The 17,265-nt window shown below is 43.1% G+C and overlaps 1 protein-coding gene across 3 annotated transcripts in view; it reads right to left on the bottom strand.

Annotated features, from left to right (window-relative positions):
* The window catches only part of LRP1B (LDL receptor related protein 1B), a 4,835,697-nt gene that overhangs the window by 854,245 nt on the left and 3,964,187 nt on the right, over window positions 1-17,265 (bottom strand). The window lies entirely within an intron of this gene.

Below are 17,265 nucleotides of genomic sequence, written 5' to 3'. Positions count from 1 at the left end.
AGCATCATTTTGATTGTTTTGTAAAAGAGGATTAGGTTGTACTTCAACCGCAACATCTTGCAAACAGGGCACCTGTGACGGAAGAACCTGCTCTGAGCCACAGTGGAGCAAGAGCTGAAGATCAGGATACTGATGTAGCATGGCACAAGTGTAGATTTTGCTTTTTGGCATGGAGTATAAATGGACATTTTTCAGGTTAGCTGACCAACTTGTCCAAGATGTATTAACCACATCATTTTATTACTAATAAAAACACACACATCTAAGACTTCTACACCCTTTCCAGATGGCAATCCTTCACAGATACCAGATGTCTTGCTTTACATGTTCATCTATTTGTAAGTATGTATGTTTCTGGTGTAGCAGTTAATACAGCCTGTGGCCACGTGAACATTACGTTTGATGCCAACACTTATTAAGGCATGATGAGTGATGTGCATTGTTATAGCAATGCAGACAGAAAAGGAGATGTTGACTTGGAAGGTGACATTGTTGATGACATTAATTGGGGTGACACTAGTAATGTGGATCGTGACATGGATGATGCTCTTGATGTGGATCATGATGGTAATGTAGAAGATGACTGCACTATCAACAGTGATGTGGACGATGAAGGAGATGAAAAAGGTGATGGGGAGGCTGATTTGAAAAATCATGTGTTTGAAGGAGATTTGGATGGTGATATGGCTCATGCTGGACATGGTGATTGGGTGATGGTTGTGAAATTGATGAGGGTGACAATGCAGGTGGCCATTTTGGTAGTCTTACAGAATGTTATCTGGATAGTATGGATTATGATGAAAGGGGGTGTGAATAATGAAAGGGAGATGATAGATGATGGGTATAAAGTATAAATGTGTTCAAAGGTTTGGGAAGTCTCTAAATGAAAAGGCAGATGTTGAGGGGGTTGCTTTAAGAACAGATTTGTGGAGGGAAGGAGACTGTTTGTTGGATAGAGATGATGGAAGTGAGGTGTCATAGAAAAGGCCAAGTATGGCCAAATAGATTTCGAGCCAAGAGATGAAGATAACAGTGGGTATGTCAGGTAGCTTTTAAGAGGGGTATGGTGGTATGGTGATTGCATCAGTTGAATGGACAAAGGTAAATTGGGATGTGTGGTTGCAGGACATGGATTTGTTGAAAAGTAAGAAGACAAATATTAAGAGCAGAGTGTTAGGAAGTGGTTCCAACCAATGTGGTTCTTTGATTATCTTCTCACAGACTATGGGCATAGGTAGCCGTCTTGGCTTTGTGCTTCCTCCGTTGCAGACAATAGGCATGTCTCGACTCTTTTGTTCCTCTTTTTGTTCCTCTCAATGTATGTGATTTTCTCAGCCAAGCCAATTATTGACTTACCCCTTGCATACTTTTGGCATGTCTCACCCTTGCTGTTCCCCAATTGGACCTTCTCTGGCTGTTGGCTCCTCGAGCTCTGGTACTTCTTTTGTTCGCCGGTCCTAGGGTTTGGCCTCACTTAGCTTTACCATTTGGGAATTTGCAGCCCCAGCATCTCTTTGGTTTTTAGGTAGGACAGTGTTCCCTGCCTCAGCAGCCATATGGTGTTTGGAGACTCTACCTTTGTCAGAGCACTGACATATTTCACCCACATCTGTGTATGTGTTGTGTTGCACTCCTCCCATGCATGGTCATGCTTGGCTGAGCTTTGACATGCTCGGCGGACGTTCTTTTCCTCTTTAGCTCTTTGGCAATTTTTAAGCTCTTCTATGGATTGGAATAAATAAACTGGATGGTCCAGGTGTTCAGTGAAAGGCAGCACCATAGACCCTGGTAGACCCTGTACATAATGATCCTGCTTAGTCCCCATATATTCAGCAGACATGTCAGCTGTAAGAAAAGGAGAGAGGGGATCTTGCTGTGATAAAGGAACTCCTTTTCGTCAGAGGGGGTCTCACCACTAGTGGGATACTGCTTTCCCTGACCCCAAGGGAAGCTGTTACGTAGTGGCTCACCTCTCTACTCCCAAAGAGGGTGGCTCCGCCTTGGGGAGAAGGGACACAAACTTTGAATTCATCACAGTCTAGATTGATGATGAATGAGGGAGAGAGAGAGAGAGAGAGAGAGAGAGACGGAGACGGAGAGACAGAGACGGAGAGACAGATAGACAGAGAGACAGAGAGATAGAGACAGAGAGAGAGAGAGGAGAGAGGCAGAGAGACAGAGAGAGACAGAAAGAGTGAGAGAGAGAGAGAGAGAGATAGAGAAAGAGAGAGAGAGAGAGAGAGAGAGAAGAGGTAGATGAAAACATGATGGAGAGGCAATAATTAAAGAGAACAAGGTGGGAGGGGAGCTAATACAGCAGGGAGGAGGTATGATGAAGGAAAGGTGAAGGGTAAGTAAGGGGTTGGACAGGGAATGGGAGATGTGTTATAGTGTTATGGTTCAGATATTATGGGTTGGAGGATACGCAAGAAGTTTGGATGATGAACATTTGGGGGACAGTCATTGAATACAACAGTAGCATACACATCATTAAGTGATCTTATCAGTGAAAGATAACGTAATGAATGCATGTGCTCTGGTCAGATGTATCAGCACATTCATGACTCAAAGGGGAAAATTACAGTTGCTTTCAATTTGGCTGGTAAACTGAAGGGGTGGGGATCTATGAACAATGCCTTCAACAGAGACAAAACAGATCATATATGCTTTGACATACTTACGGACAAGCAGTGTAAGGACATGTCAGAAACCACATGAATGACTCTTGGACACTCACATGTGAGATATATTGTCATGACCGCTGCTTCCAAGGAGTCAGATCCAGCCCAACATCCTTGGAAGCAGGGTCACAACTTACATTCCAGGCACCAGCCGGTCCCCACAGGGGCCTTTTGGACCTTGTCCTGGCGCCAGTGGCGCCAGGCTCATAAGGGAACCCAGTCCCGGCACAGGAAGCGCCGGGCTCATATTGAGAGGAATGGTGCTTGGGTGGGCCTACCTGCTGCAGACCATGCTGCTCACTTACCTGTAGGATGAGATCCTCATCCATTCCTGGCTGGAACTACTTTACCTTCTGGGTGTGGCCAGCACCACTCCCTGGGACTGGATACTGGAACTGTTCTGAGAGCTGGAACTTCTTTCTTGCCTGGGCAAGGCTGTGGAAGGAGACACGTAAGCACTCCGGTGGCTTATTTAAACCACACCCGATCAGTGCAAAGTGCTTTGCGTTATTCTGCACTAGCAGCAGGACGCTCACCGTGTCAGCTCCAGAGAATCTTCAGCTTCAGAATCTGTGAACAAGAATTCTTTATCTTACCTCCTGGAAAACCAGTCTTCAGTCTTCAGCAGCGTCGTCTGAAAGAGAACAAGGACACCAGGTTAGGACAAGGCAAAACCAGCGCTGCACTTACCTCGTCCATCGGTGCATCCCGAGGCCGCGTGCCGCACTCTTCATACTCCGACAACCCTGCGGAGACAAAGGACATTGGTTAGTGAACCTTTGTGATAATTTGCTTACCTGTGCTACTTACGCCTCGATCTCCGCCAAGCGCTGTTCAACCGCACCTGCATCGCATCTCCAACACCGGCTGCTACGGCTACCTGAAAAAGGGAAAAGAGACATTAAGAAGTGCATTTAACTTCGAATAACATTCTTTACTTACGTGCCTCCACGAGCTCCGGCATTCTTCTCGCTTACCGTATCTGCAAAGGCAAGAGACATTTAAGGGGACATATAAATAAGACTCCATATTCAAGTATTTACCGTTCGTGCGGTTAACGACGGCCTTGCTCCCCGACTTCATCCTCTGCAATCAAGAGGCTGGGCTATTAACCAGTGAAGCAACTGGCATTAGCGCCCCTGCACAGACGCAGGATGGAGAGCTCCGCTTTCACCTATCTAAGGTGAGCACATTCAGCCTACGAGAAACGTGGGGAGTCCAGAAAGGGGAAAGTCAGATTGGCCAACCAGACGTACATTAACCCCTTGTTCTCCTACTTGCAAACACCTCACCCTCCGGGTCACAATTACGGTGAGGAGAGGGCCCATCCAGGGTGTTATCAGAGGCCTGCGCGTGACCCTAGAAGACACTGAAATCTCCCAGCCCGGACCTGCGCCTCCGAGGGATTCAGGTGAGCGTTACATATATGTAAAATAAGAGCTTCTCAATGGTGCAGTCATAAAGGTTTGTCTCGAAATTTAATAAAAGATCCATCATATGTTTGAGGTTCTCCTGTGGCATGTGAGCTATGTTTTACAAACCCAATCCATTGGTATGAGTCCAGCTCACCACTGTTGTTCTTCATACTGACCACTGGTTTGCTCTATTAGTTTGTTAATGGTATTGTGTGCATCATTAGCATTCCTCACAAAAAGCTTAAAACATGCATGATTATGTCATTATCAAGAACATGATTAATGAGTCCCTTCATGAAACGCTTTTTCTGCCTGTTTTATGGTATTCATCTTTAAACCCTTCGCAGCCAACGAGTCTCAGAAACAGAGGAAGTCCAAATGTCTTCACTCATCCCTTTGGAGGTAGCTGCAACCCCTGTTTTTCTATTGCACAGTGAGAATTTGGAATCTTAGTCAAATCAGGAAATAAGTATCACAAAAAGACTATGGGGAGAATATTAAAATACAGGATAGCATCTCATCTTGGAGGCTGCAAGAAGAGCACTATTTAGGAAACACCACCGCACAAAAGGTAATTTCCTTTGTTTTGATCCCACCCACCACTCCTCCTCCTCTCCCTTCACATTCTGAGTTGTGTGCCACAGGGCTGTGCATCTCTCTCTCTCCTCTCACACCCTTCTCCTCCACCTACCTCCTTTACACCCCCTATGGTGCGCTCTCTCTCTCTCATCTTCTCTATCTGCTAATCTACCCTATCCCTCTCACTAAGTCTGGAAGGAAGAAGTTCAAGAGGTACATCCTGGTCTCCAACCCAGGCATTCCTATCACTGATACCTACACCAGTGCTTCCTCCAGTCAAACTCTCACTGACATCCTCTTTGATGTCCCCTCTCCAGACCTATGGACCGTTCACATATTCTCTGTTCTCTCTTCTTTATCCTCCTCACATATTAACTGTGGCATTAGGTGGAAGGTCCTCTTAGCCCCCTTCAACTCCAAGTCTGCCATTAATGTCTATCTAAACGGCGCTGTCTTGTTTCAGGGGGTTCCATGTGATAATATCACCGCAAAAATATCGCCATACAAATATTACGCCATACTTTTGTGGTGATATTACCCCCTGGAACCTGCGGGGGACACCTCTGCAACCCCCAAATATTTTAAAAGGGAGCGGGGGACACCCCCACAACCCCCCCATCCATTTACCCCATAAATTATCCCCACCAAAAATATCGCCTATGGCCGTTCCCGACGACCATATGTACGCGATATTTTTGGTGGGGATAATATTACCTGATACGTTTCAGGGCCCTCAGCTCAATCTCTTCCTTTTTGATAGGCGTGACCCGGGTCTTATCAACCTCCTCCATTACCCTGCTAATCCATCCACCACCTCTCTGGCACCTCCATCTTCCTCATCTGCCCACCATTGGGTCCCTCTACCACCTCTGCAGGGTGTACCTCAAGCATGTACCCCTCCACAGAAATATTTCAAATGTGGCAACCTGATCCACATTACTAGCCTCAGCTTTTGTTCTGCTGTCAAACACTCCTTTGACATCTGGCACCTCCTCGAAGAACTCAATCTAGATGTCCTCGCTTTCACCGAGACAGGTTTTATGACCAGTTCTGTCATGAGTCCTGACACTCTTCTCCCTGCTGTGGGCTACAAGATCCTCTCTAAACCCAGAACCAACTGTCCTGGAGGTGGAGTAGCCCTGATCTTTAAGGAGTGAGTCCCGGCCTCTGTCATCCCTACGCCGGCCTACTCTTCCTTTGAATGCTTGGTCTGCAGTCTCTCTATCTCTACTGGCCTCTCTCTAACTGTGACCACCATCTACAGGCCATCTGGCCTGGTCACCCTCTTCCTCGTTGAATGGGCTGACCTCTCCGCTTCTCTTCTTGCCTCTACTTCTCATCTTCCCCTTGGAGATCTCAACCTCCACTTGGATGTTTCTAATCCCTCCTCTGAGCTTTTCCACAACCTGTGCAACACTCTCTCTCTTCCCATTCTGCCCACTGGCCCACAGACTCTGCCGAAAAATATTTGGAGGTTCTCATCACCTCAGACATCCCCCTCACCAACCCTCTCACCACTCATCTCTTTTGGAGTGACTACTTTCTACTGTCCTCTCATCTGAAACTCTATATCCCTCAGGCAAGACCTCTCTCCCCCAGCACTGCCACCTACCTTCTCGGTCAGTCAGCCCATGAAGCGTGTGTCAGTTGGTGCATTTGCATCTACTGTCTCTGCTCCTCCTTCTTCTCTGGTGGCTAACTCACACCCTGACACAGCCCTTTCTGATCTGCATCTTTCTATTTCAACACCCTGCAAATCCTTGCCACTGTCATGAGAATACGTATGAAGCCTACCTCCAAGTTCAACTCTTTGTATGATTCTGACCTTGCCGCCCTGAAATGCAAGTGCAGGGTGACTGAGAGGAAGTGGAGGGCTTCAGGTGCATCCTCTGACAAACAGGACTGTCGCTTGCTCCAAAGGCAATACAGACTCTCTGTCCTGTTCAAGAAGACAGCACACATTCAAGCCTGCGTCTCTGCGGCCTCTAACAACATGACCAAACTCTTTAAAATCTCCTAGGAACTTGCCACTTCTGCTGCAGTCTCTACCTCTCCACTTCCCTCCAAGGCCCTCTGTATGGCTCTGGCCTCTCACTGCTCTGCTAAAACTCAGGACATCCTGTCCTCTATCTCATCTTCCTCTCCCTCTTCCATCTCTCCCTCTCCTCCTGCTTTCTCCTCTTTCTCTCTGACAACACCTGACAATGTGTCTAGACAAGATCAATCTATGAAGGTGTTGTATAAAAAGGTGCTCCCCTGCTCCTCCAGAACCATAAAGGACCATATTGACACCCTCACTCCAGCCTTGGACAATTTCTGTAATCACCCTTTCTCCACTGGAACTTTCCCCTCTCCCCTTAAGCTCTCCCTTGTGCACCCCCGCTCAAGAAGCTGTCTGCTGATCCTAGATGCCCGGCAAATTATTGCCCAATCTTCATCACCCCTTGGGCAAACTCTTGGAAAAGCTGGCTATCTCCTAGATTACTCTCCACACTAAATCTTTTGGTTGTCTCCATTACCATCAGTCTGGCTTCGGAGCTGTCAGAGGAATAGAAACTGCTCTCATGAACACCTGTGAAGATCTGCTCTCCAACCTTCGTTCAAGCATTCATTCTGTCCTCATCCTCCTTGATCTTTCCTCTGCTGTAGACACAATCAACCACACCATCCTGATCAATCGACTCAGTGGGAACCGCAGCATCATGGATCTGGCCCTGGAGTGGCTGACCTCCTTCCTCTTGGACCGCCCTTCCCATGTCCAAGTTGGTCCCTTTCTCTCTGCCACCTTTCTCTCTAGCTGTGGCGTTCCCCATGGCTCTATCCTCTCGCCCTTGTTTTGCAACCTCTACTTGGCCCCTTTGGCCCACCTGATCTCTACCTTCTCCATTAACCTTCAGTGTTATGAGGATGACACTAAGCTTAACTTCAGGCTACCCTCAGACTCCTCTCCTCTCTCGCTCATTCCTGACTCTATATCCATGATTCAGGATTGATGCACCACCCACGATCACTGCCTTAATGCCAGTAAGATGGAAATCCTTCTCATTAGGACTCTTGCCCCTGCTTTCCCTCTCTCACTATGACCTCCTGCCTTGGGCCCACTTCCTTCGCCTTCCTGCTGGTGCTATCTTCAACTACACTCTCTCTTTCTCTCCTCTCATCTTGGATATAGCCAAGAAGTCCCACTACCAGTTGCAGCTGCTCAAAGGGACTCTACCCTTTCTCACTTTTCCCCAGAAGGTCAATGTCATGGTTCTCTATAGGCTAGACTACTGCAAAAGCCTCTTTCTCAATTGGCCTTCCTCTACTCTCCTTGACCTCAAGCCCAGGGACCATATCTCTCCAGCCCTGAAATCTATTCAGTGTCCCCCGTGGCTGCAAGTATCAAGTGCCAGACCCTTTGCATTGTCCACAAGGCATGCTGGGGCTCAGGCCTGCACTGCATTCAACACTCTCTAACGAAATAACTTACTTTTTAAACCCTTTACCCAGCGACTTCCAAATCTCTAAAGCGTAGTCGCTTCTCCAGGCAGAGAATGTGGGGTAGATCTCTCCCCTCTGCAGGTGCCTCCCTCTGGGATGGCCTCCCTGCCCATCTCAAAATTGAGCTGCACCCTCTGAAGTTCTGGAAGCAGCCCAAAACTCTCCTCTTCTCCTCTGCTTTCTCTCTCTCGCTCCCTTGCTGACCTACCTGACCTACCTATCTGCTGTACCACCTTGTTGCTTGGCTGCTCTCAGAGTCTCATTGGGTACCAGGCCATTTCTTGATCAGTCACCTTTGCACTGCCTCCAGGCAAACCATGCATTTAGGGGCTGTAACTGTAACCCTACTGTCCCCTCTTCTCCTTGCACTAGCCAGAGCCATGCTGCCCTGGCTGCACTTACTCAGAGCATTGCTGCCCTGTTTTCCCCTCCGCTCTCTCTTGCTAACCTACCTGACCTACCTATCTGCTGTACCATCTTGTTACTTGGCTGCTCTCAGAGTCTCATTGGGTACCAGGCCATTTCTTGATCAGTCACCTTTGCACTGCCTCCAGGCATAGCATACACTTAGGTGCCGTAACTGTAACCCTACTGTCGCCTCTTCTCCTTGCACTACCCAGAGCCATGCTGTCCTGGCTGCACTTACTCAGAGCATTGCTGCCCTGTTTTCCCCTCCCCTCTCCCTTGTACTTCCCCTCCTCCCTTTCCCATTGCACTTCTTGTTTGTGTACATATGTGTTATAGATGACTTACATCATATCATATCACTGGTCCCTGAAAACAATTATTGGGATGAAACAAGACCACTGCAACCACCAGCACCTGATGTATACAATCAGTACAACTACACACCTACTACCTTCCTATTGTATAATGAATGTCTTCAATTTCCCCCCAGGGCCTCTACATTTTGTAATTCCAAAATGGCCAACTTACATGGTTGGCAAGGTAAGGATTTCATTGGTGTTTGAACATCTTTCTAGATTCCTTGATGTATGAATTCTGCAAACTGAGGCCTTGCTGAATGGTTGATGGAGCTGAACGTGTCAGATTGAGGGATGAAGGGATAGAGAGGTCCCTCCCTAAGGCCCACAAGTCTAACAGTAAAAGACTGCTGTCAGGTGGGATGCCACCAGCCTGTCTGACAACCTATACATGGAAAAGAGAGACGTGGATGGGCAATGCAACACAGACATACAGACATGTCAAGATGTGACAAGTGGTGTTCAGCAGAGGATGACTGGTCAACTATGCCAGAGAAGGGCTAACATTAAGGTATGAGCGAAGACCAAGAATCTGAGGTCAGAAAAAAGAAACTTGTGGGCCCCTTAATGTCAGCTGAAAGGCTGTGAGAATAAGGAATAATATGGACCATGTGGCAAGCTGGCTGGCTCAGAAGAGGAGTAATCAAGTATGTGCCTTTATGAACTGGACCTGGAGCATGTGTTAAAAATCATGATACAGAGTTATGGACATTCCTGAAAGTGTCAGACGGGTCATGAGTCAGACAGGCAATGAAGCTATCATAACTCAGAACAGAATAGGTTTTAGTGGCACTATAGGCCCAATAAATCCTAAACTAAATGAAATTCTAAAAAAACATCAAATAAAGACTTATTAGACAAAATCAGTGGAAAACAAAACAATAATATCCAAAAAATTATGCTGTGGGAATAATGGAGTACTGGCTTAATACAGAACATGTATTCTAAATCCTCATCAAAATCATAAATTAATGTTAAAATGACTCACTCAAAGATATGTTCTAGTGACAATGAACGTGCCCTTGGACCCTTGACACTTGAGGTCTACCACATGCTGGTAATTCTGACCAAAAAATGTATGATTCGGGCACACATTTGAATATCTTTGCAATCATGTGTAATGTAAACGTGTATAACATAACTGTGGAGTAATCCATCAAGTACTATCCCCTGATCCTCATCTCACCAAATCTTTGGTTATGCCTTTTTTAAACGAGTTACCATACACCATGCTGTTCAGAAAGCGACTAGCAAGATACGTATAACATGTGAAGTGGTGCCCTGCTTGATGCTGCAATGGCTGAATTATGAATTGTATATAATATGACACATGAACTAAGATGCCTTTTTAAACATCTTGAGTCAGACAAGGCCTGAAGACCCTAAAATATATATGAACATTGTATTTATATTTTATTTGAATATAAATAGTGCTTAATGCCAAAGTGCTGAACACAAATATTTACATGACTGCACAAATCAAGTTGGTAATGACATCATAAACTAGTATTAAGAAGAGAGCACACAGTCTATATGGGAATAAATAAAGAAGGGTTGGAAGAAATAGACTGAAGAGACAGCTGGAGCATGTCACACTGCCTTGGGCCAAGAGACAGAACAAACGGTAGCAGGAATGGGCACAAGGGGAATGGGGAACTGTTAGAAGAAATTGAGACTGGGAGTTAAGGGAGCGGTAAGGAGAGTATCATGATACCAAGTAAGAGATATAAGGAGCGACAGAATGTGAAGGGACTTGAAGACTAAGCAAAGAAAGGTAAACTTAAGACAATAGTGAAAAGTCAACCATCAAAGAGATGAAAGAGCAGAAAATTAACAGAAAACATGCAGCAATCTGCAGATCTCACTTATGCCTACATCTTAAAAAGTATTAGAGTTGGTATACTATCTCAAGAAGCACAAACAATATTGAAAACCCGGCACATTCATGCACTTTATGGTGATACTGCATGTGCTACGGATATTATGGAACAATAAGACACACACATATTAATTGTATGGCCTTAATGCCAACTCTTGCAAGCTGTTCCAAATTCAATGAAACAATATTGAAAAAAGAAATGCAACCAATAATTGAAATTAGCACCACAAACAAACAAACTAGATTTACATGGTATGACACTACCCATGTGTGAGCAAGCCACAACAAGACTGAATAGTTTAGAAAATTCAATCTTCAACACAGCTGGGTTGGAAAAAATATTAAAATTATCCTTAAACTGTGAAGTAATGCTTAAACGTAACCTTGATATGGATCAAGGACTAGTTAATGGCGCACTGGGTAAAGTTGTTGGCTTTCCAACCTGCCCATGTGACAACAACATTCAGTTTGTCAATATTCTCTTTGACAAACTTTCAGAATTGAAAAGGACAGGGTGCTCAACAGCTCGATTCCTTCTCTTCAAAGACATGTATGTACTCAGAGAACATTTTTTTCTAACTCTTTCTAACTCACCATTCATAAATCACAAGGTCTTACCCTAGACAAAGCATTGATAGATATTGGTAACACAGTCTTTAAAGAAGGCATGAGCTACGTAGCACTATAACGCTTACGTACACTTGATGGTCTATTTCTAATCAACTTTGATGCAATTAAAGTAAACGCTGATATTCCTTGCATTTTAGAATACAATAGACTTCATTCACTATACACCCCCCATTTAAAAACATATCCTGTTCCACAAAAAGTAAAACGTTGTAAAAGAAAACTAAATCAAACAGAAATGCAACAGGATGTCACTGCAAATCCTCCAAAGAGAGTAAAAGAAACTAATATTTCATCAATTACCACAACCAAAGAAGAACCTATTACTCAAAGTAACTCAAGTACTTCTTCAAAGAAACAACACACATTCCAAAATAATTATTTGGACACAGACTTATCTGGTCCATTTAAATGTTCAAATATACCTGGTGTAAATTGCTACGCAAATGTAGCAATGAATATTCTATTTCAATTACCACCAAATGTTGACAAAATTTACTTACACAGTACAGACCAATTGTGTTTGCAAATGTTAGTACTTCATAGAAACGCGACAAACAATCCTGACAACACGTATAGTGTTCATGGAATAAGACAACAATTGGACTACTGTGCTGGAATGGTGAAATTCACTATAAACTCACAGGAAGACCCACAAGAATGTCTAATGTACCTACTACAAGTACTGGAAAACAAAAACATACCTATAAATGGAATCTTCCAGATTTCATACATGTGGAAACATACATGCACTCTCTGCAACAATTTGACACAGGAACAAATCCCCAATGAGCGCTTTGTGTATTTATCCATACCCACTTGTGAATCCGTTCCATTTCAGCAACTTGTACAAAATGCAAACAATGGTAGATTATGGCAACTTGTACAAAATGCAAACAATGGTAGATTATGTACTACCTGCAATTTGGATAATCGCTCCACCTTACTAATACAAACACATAGTAAATACGTAAAACTAATGCTTCTATGCTACAATGCAGATGGTACCAAAAACAATTGCAAGCTGACTGGAGTCACACATGGTCTAGTATCACTTGGTAAGAAAACCTTCACAGCAATAGGTATAATCTACCACACAGGAGCCACAACCAATGCAGGTCACTATACTGCATATATTAAAAAGAAATGTGGATGGTTTGAATGTAAGGATAGTACCATTACTCTAAAGCAGAGATTACCAGCAAATCTTACAAACGCTTATTTAATCTTCTTAAAACCAAAATGTATTAACTAATCTGTACTTAAACATTAACAAAACTTCAATTAAAAAACTATATACTTTTAGAATATGCCAACAAGTATCTAACTGCCCCAAGATTCTACAACAACTAAACAGATAAATGAATACCACTAAATTATATAAAAAAATAAACAGTTAGAATACTCCAACTGGTATCTAACTACCCCCAAGATTTTGCAATAACCAAACAGATAAATCAAAACCACTACATTATAACAAAAAAATAGACAGTTAGAATACACCAACTGGTATCTAACTGCCCCAAGATTTTACAATATCCAAACAGATAAATCAATACCACTTTATTATAAGAAAAAATAGACAGTTAGAATATGCCAACAGGTATCTAACTGGCCCAAGATTCTACAACAACTAAACAGATAAATGAATACAACTAAAAATGTATCAAAAAATGCACAGTTAGAATACGCCAACTGGTATCTAACTGCCCCAAGATTTTCAATAACCACACAGATAAATCAATACCACTACATTATAACAAAGAATAGACAGTTAGAATACGCCAACTGGTATCTAACTGCCCCAAGATTTTACAATATCCAAACAGATAAATCAATACCACTTTATTATAAGAAAAAATAGACAGTTAGAATATGCCAACAGGTATCTAACTGGCCCAAGATTCTACAACAACTAAACAGATAAATGAATACAACTAAAAATGTATCAAAAAATACACAGTTAGAATACGCCAACTGGTGTCTAACTGCCCCAAGATTTTCAATAACCACACAGATAAATCAATACCACTACATTATAACAAAGAATAGACAGTTAGAATACGCCAACTGGTATCTAACTGCCCCAAGATATTACAATATCCAAACAGATAAATCAATACCACTTCATTATATCAAGAAATATACAGTTAGAATATGCCAACAGGTATCTACCTGCTCTAAAAATCTGCAACAAGCCAACATATAGAATATTAGCCAGCAACAAGTGAACACTGAAAACAAACAAACAAATAGACTGTAGCATAACAAAAAAGGCTCTAGGCCCTGGCCACAACCACCGCAGCATATCACACCCATAGTAGCTTATAACTTCAGTGCTTATAAATTTTGTCTTGTTCATGCACCCAAGACTCTAGGCCCTGGTCACAACCACTACAGCATATCACTCCCATAGTGGCTTATAACTTTGGTGCTTATAAATTTGGTCTTGGCCATGAACCCAAGACTCTAGGCCCTAGCCACAACCACTACAGCATATTACTCCTAAAGTGGCTTATAACTTCAGTGCTTATAAATTTAGTCTTGGGAGACTATAGGTACTGCCCACAACCAGCACAGCATATCAAACCCATACTAGCTTATAACGTTGTTACTTATAAATTTGTTTGTGGGTGCCAAACTTATAAGTCACTATGGGTGTGATATGCTGCGGTGGTTGTGGCCAGCGCCTAGAGTCTTGGGTGCATGGCCACCGCAGCATTTCACACCCATAGACCACACCCATAGAATCAAACATTTTAACTATGCCATATGGGCACTTTTAATGTCCACGAACAATATGAGTGTTCTTAGAACAATTTCAATTTGCCTACGAACGGTACGGACAGGTATAGTGTCCTCAGGACACCCCCATTTCATTTATTTACGAACATTTCAGGACACCACGTGTGTTCTAAGAACAGTTTTAACTTGCCTATGGACAATACGGACAGGTATAGCGTCCTCAGGACACCCCCATTTTGTTTATTTACGAACATCCCAGGACACTTGATGAGTTCTTAGAACAATTTCAACTTCCCACGAACAATACAGACAGCGTCCTCAGGACACCCCTGTTTCGTTTATTTATGAACATTTCAGGACACCGCGTGTGTTCTTAGGACAGTTTCAACTTGCTTGCGAACAATACAGACAGGCATAACGTCGTCAGAACACCCCCATTTTGTTTATTTACGCACATCCCAGGACACTTGATGTGTTCTTAGAACAATTTAAACTTGCCCACGAACAATACAGACAGCGTCCTCAGGACACCCCCATTTAGTTTATTTATGAACATTTCAGGACACCGCGTGTGTTCTTATGACAGTTTCAACTTGCTTGCAAACAATACGGACAGGCATAGTGTCCACAGAACACCCCCATTTTGTTTATTTACGAACATCCCAGGACACTTGATGTGTTCTTAGAACAATTTCAACTTGCCTACAGACAATACGGACAGGCATAGCATCCTCAGGACACCCCCATTTGGTTTATTGACGAACATCCCAGGACACTTGATGTGTTCTTAGAACAGTTTCAACTTGCATACGAACCATACGGACACGCGTAGTGTCCTCAGGACACCCCCATTTTGTTTATTTACGAACATTTCAGGACACCCGTATTGTCCGCGGTCAGAACAAACACAACAGGGATGCCTGCCACCTAAATAAATACAACATTTAACCCATCTCTTACTCCCCCACCCTCCCCAAACAGTCTTACACGGCAACAAACTTGACTAAATAGTATTTTACCACCAAGTATCACCGCGCTGTCCGCGGATGTCCGCGAATACAAGATCGCAGGCGTGCCCAGAAAATCTGACACACCACACGCTCTCAACCACCCAATCAGCGAACACGTCCAATGTCTGCGGACATGACGCGCATCGCCCAGCCAATCAGGACCCTGTCCGCGGATCAAACAGGGAAGTGTGTCCGAGGACCGAACATAGATATCACTAATTTTTTGTGAACTACTTTTTGGTCATTTTTAAAAAAACTACGGGACAGATTTTCACCACATTTGCAAAAGCACACTTTCGGGACCAAGCCGCTGCTCCTGGTCCAAATTTGGTGAAAATCCGTCCAGTGGTTTGGGCTGTAGGCGTGAGCAAAGTTTTTTCCCCATTCAGTCTATGGGAAAAAAAGAAGTTTTGGGACACCCCTTATAACTTTGCCCCCCCCAGGACCAAACATCACCAAACTTTGCAAACAATCTCAGAGTGACCAATATACTTTTTCTGCAAAGTTTGGTGAGGATTTGTCCAGGAAGAGCGAAGTTATAAGCCACCCAAAAAGGGCTCTTCCTATGGAAACAGCAACTAAACAATAACTACACAGCCACTACCGTACTGCATATGCATAGCAATCTTAGGCAGATGTTAACCTTTGTTGTCCCAGGGTACATAAAAGCAGTCTTTGCTACACAATCATTTTGTAGGCATGTCAGTATGCCAAAGCAGTCTTAGACACATGCATTTTGCTTACAGGGGAGTATGTGAAAGTCTTATTCACACATTCATTCATTTTTTGTAGCCATGGAAATACAGCAAAGAATTCTATGGCAAATGTAAATGTGCATAGGTCATGGAGTGTATCAAAGTAGTCTTAGGCACTGATGCATTTTGGTTGGTATGGAGTATGCCAAATCGGTTTTAGGCACATGTTCAATTGTTTAGTTGGATGGAGTATGGAAACACATATTTGCAAAATGTAATGTGATTTTAGTAGGTGGGAGATTATTGCAAAACAGTCTTAGTAAACAATTCCTTTTGTATTTGGAGGTTGCAGACAATTAACACATCTGAGCCAGAGGCATAGGGCAGAGGAAGCCAAGCCAAACAGGTGGCTATTGGCAGTAGTTCTGCTGACAATGTATCCAGGCTATCATTCATTATACTTTTTGTGTCAGATCGATTTTCTTAACAATTTTGAATTTAGTGGCACACCTTTGGGTTAATTGTCTATGGTGATTTGGATTTGTCTTTCTTCTGTTTTCAATTTTTGTGTTTTTCAGGCTTATCTTTTAAACACACAACTGTTTCTCTCATTATGTTTATGCTTTCATCTTTCTAATTTTTCAGTTTTTAAATCTGAGGTTTAATTTACCTGCTGCTGTTTATGTTTAGTGCCATGTTCTTTATCTGGTTTAAAATGTGTAGGCACATTTTGTAGGTTAATTTTACCTGCTAATTTTATTTTCTCTTGTTCTTTATTCAGTTTAAAATTTTCTTTGATTAGTTTTCTCTGCTGCGTCTGCCATCTCCCTATGTTCTTTTTAGGTATGAATTAATTAGGTATATTTGCATATGAATTTCCTCTGCTTCTTCTGCTGTGTCCAGGTACATGTTCCTCTTCTTTCGTTTTCTTATGTTTCTTGACTTGCTCTTTTTTCAGTTTTACATTTTGTAGATATGTTTTCCATCCCAATTATTTGTTTTAATGTATTCTCTATTGTTCTTTTTTCTGTTTTTACTTTTGTAGGGCCTTAGGAATTTTGCACTTGTGGTTTTAAGCATTCAATCACATATTAAAGGATCTTAAACTTGCTGAATTTTGTCTTGTGCCCAAGCTATAGAAAAGGATTGACATGATGGAACGACCTCGCTCAATAGGGGCATTAAAAAGTTTTTAATTAACTCACATTTTGCTTTCTTGAGTCCTATTTTAGTGTGTCTGTTTTCTGCTTCTGTCACACTAATGAAAATGTTCTTCAAACTGGTCCTCACTGGCCATTGCTACAGCTTGATGGAAATTGCATTGCACCAGCGCAAGAAGTTCTCTTTTGCAGTTGGGTTCTGTGTGCAAGGGTGTGTCCAGTAGTAA

The sequence above is a fragment of the Ambystoma mexicanum genome, chromosome 9, assembly GCF_040938575.1.
Source record: "Ambystoma mexicanum isolate Mex_15411 chromosome 9, UKY_AmexF1_1, whole genome shotgun sequence".
NCBI lineage: Eukaryota > Metazoa > Chordata > Amphibia > Caudata > Ambystomatidae > Ambystoma > Ambystoma mexicanum.
The sequence above is the reverse complement of the archived record's forward strand: the minus strand, read 5'-3'. Positions and strand labels throughout refer to the sequence as shown.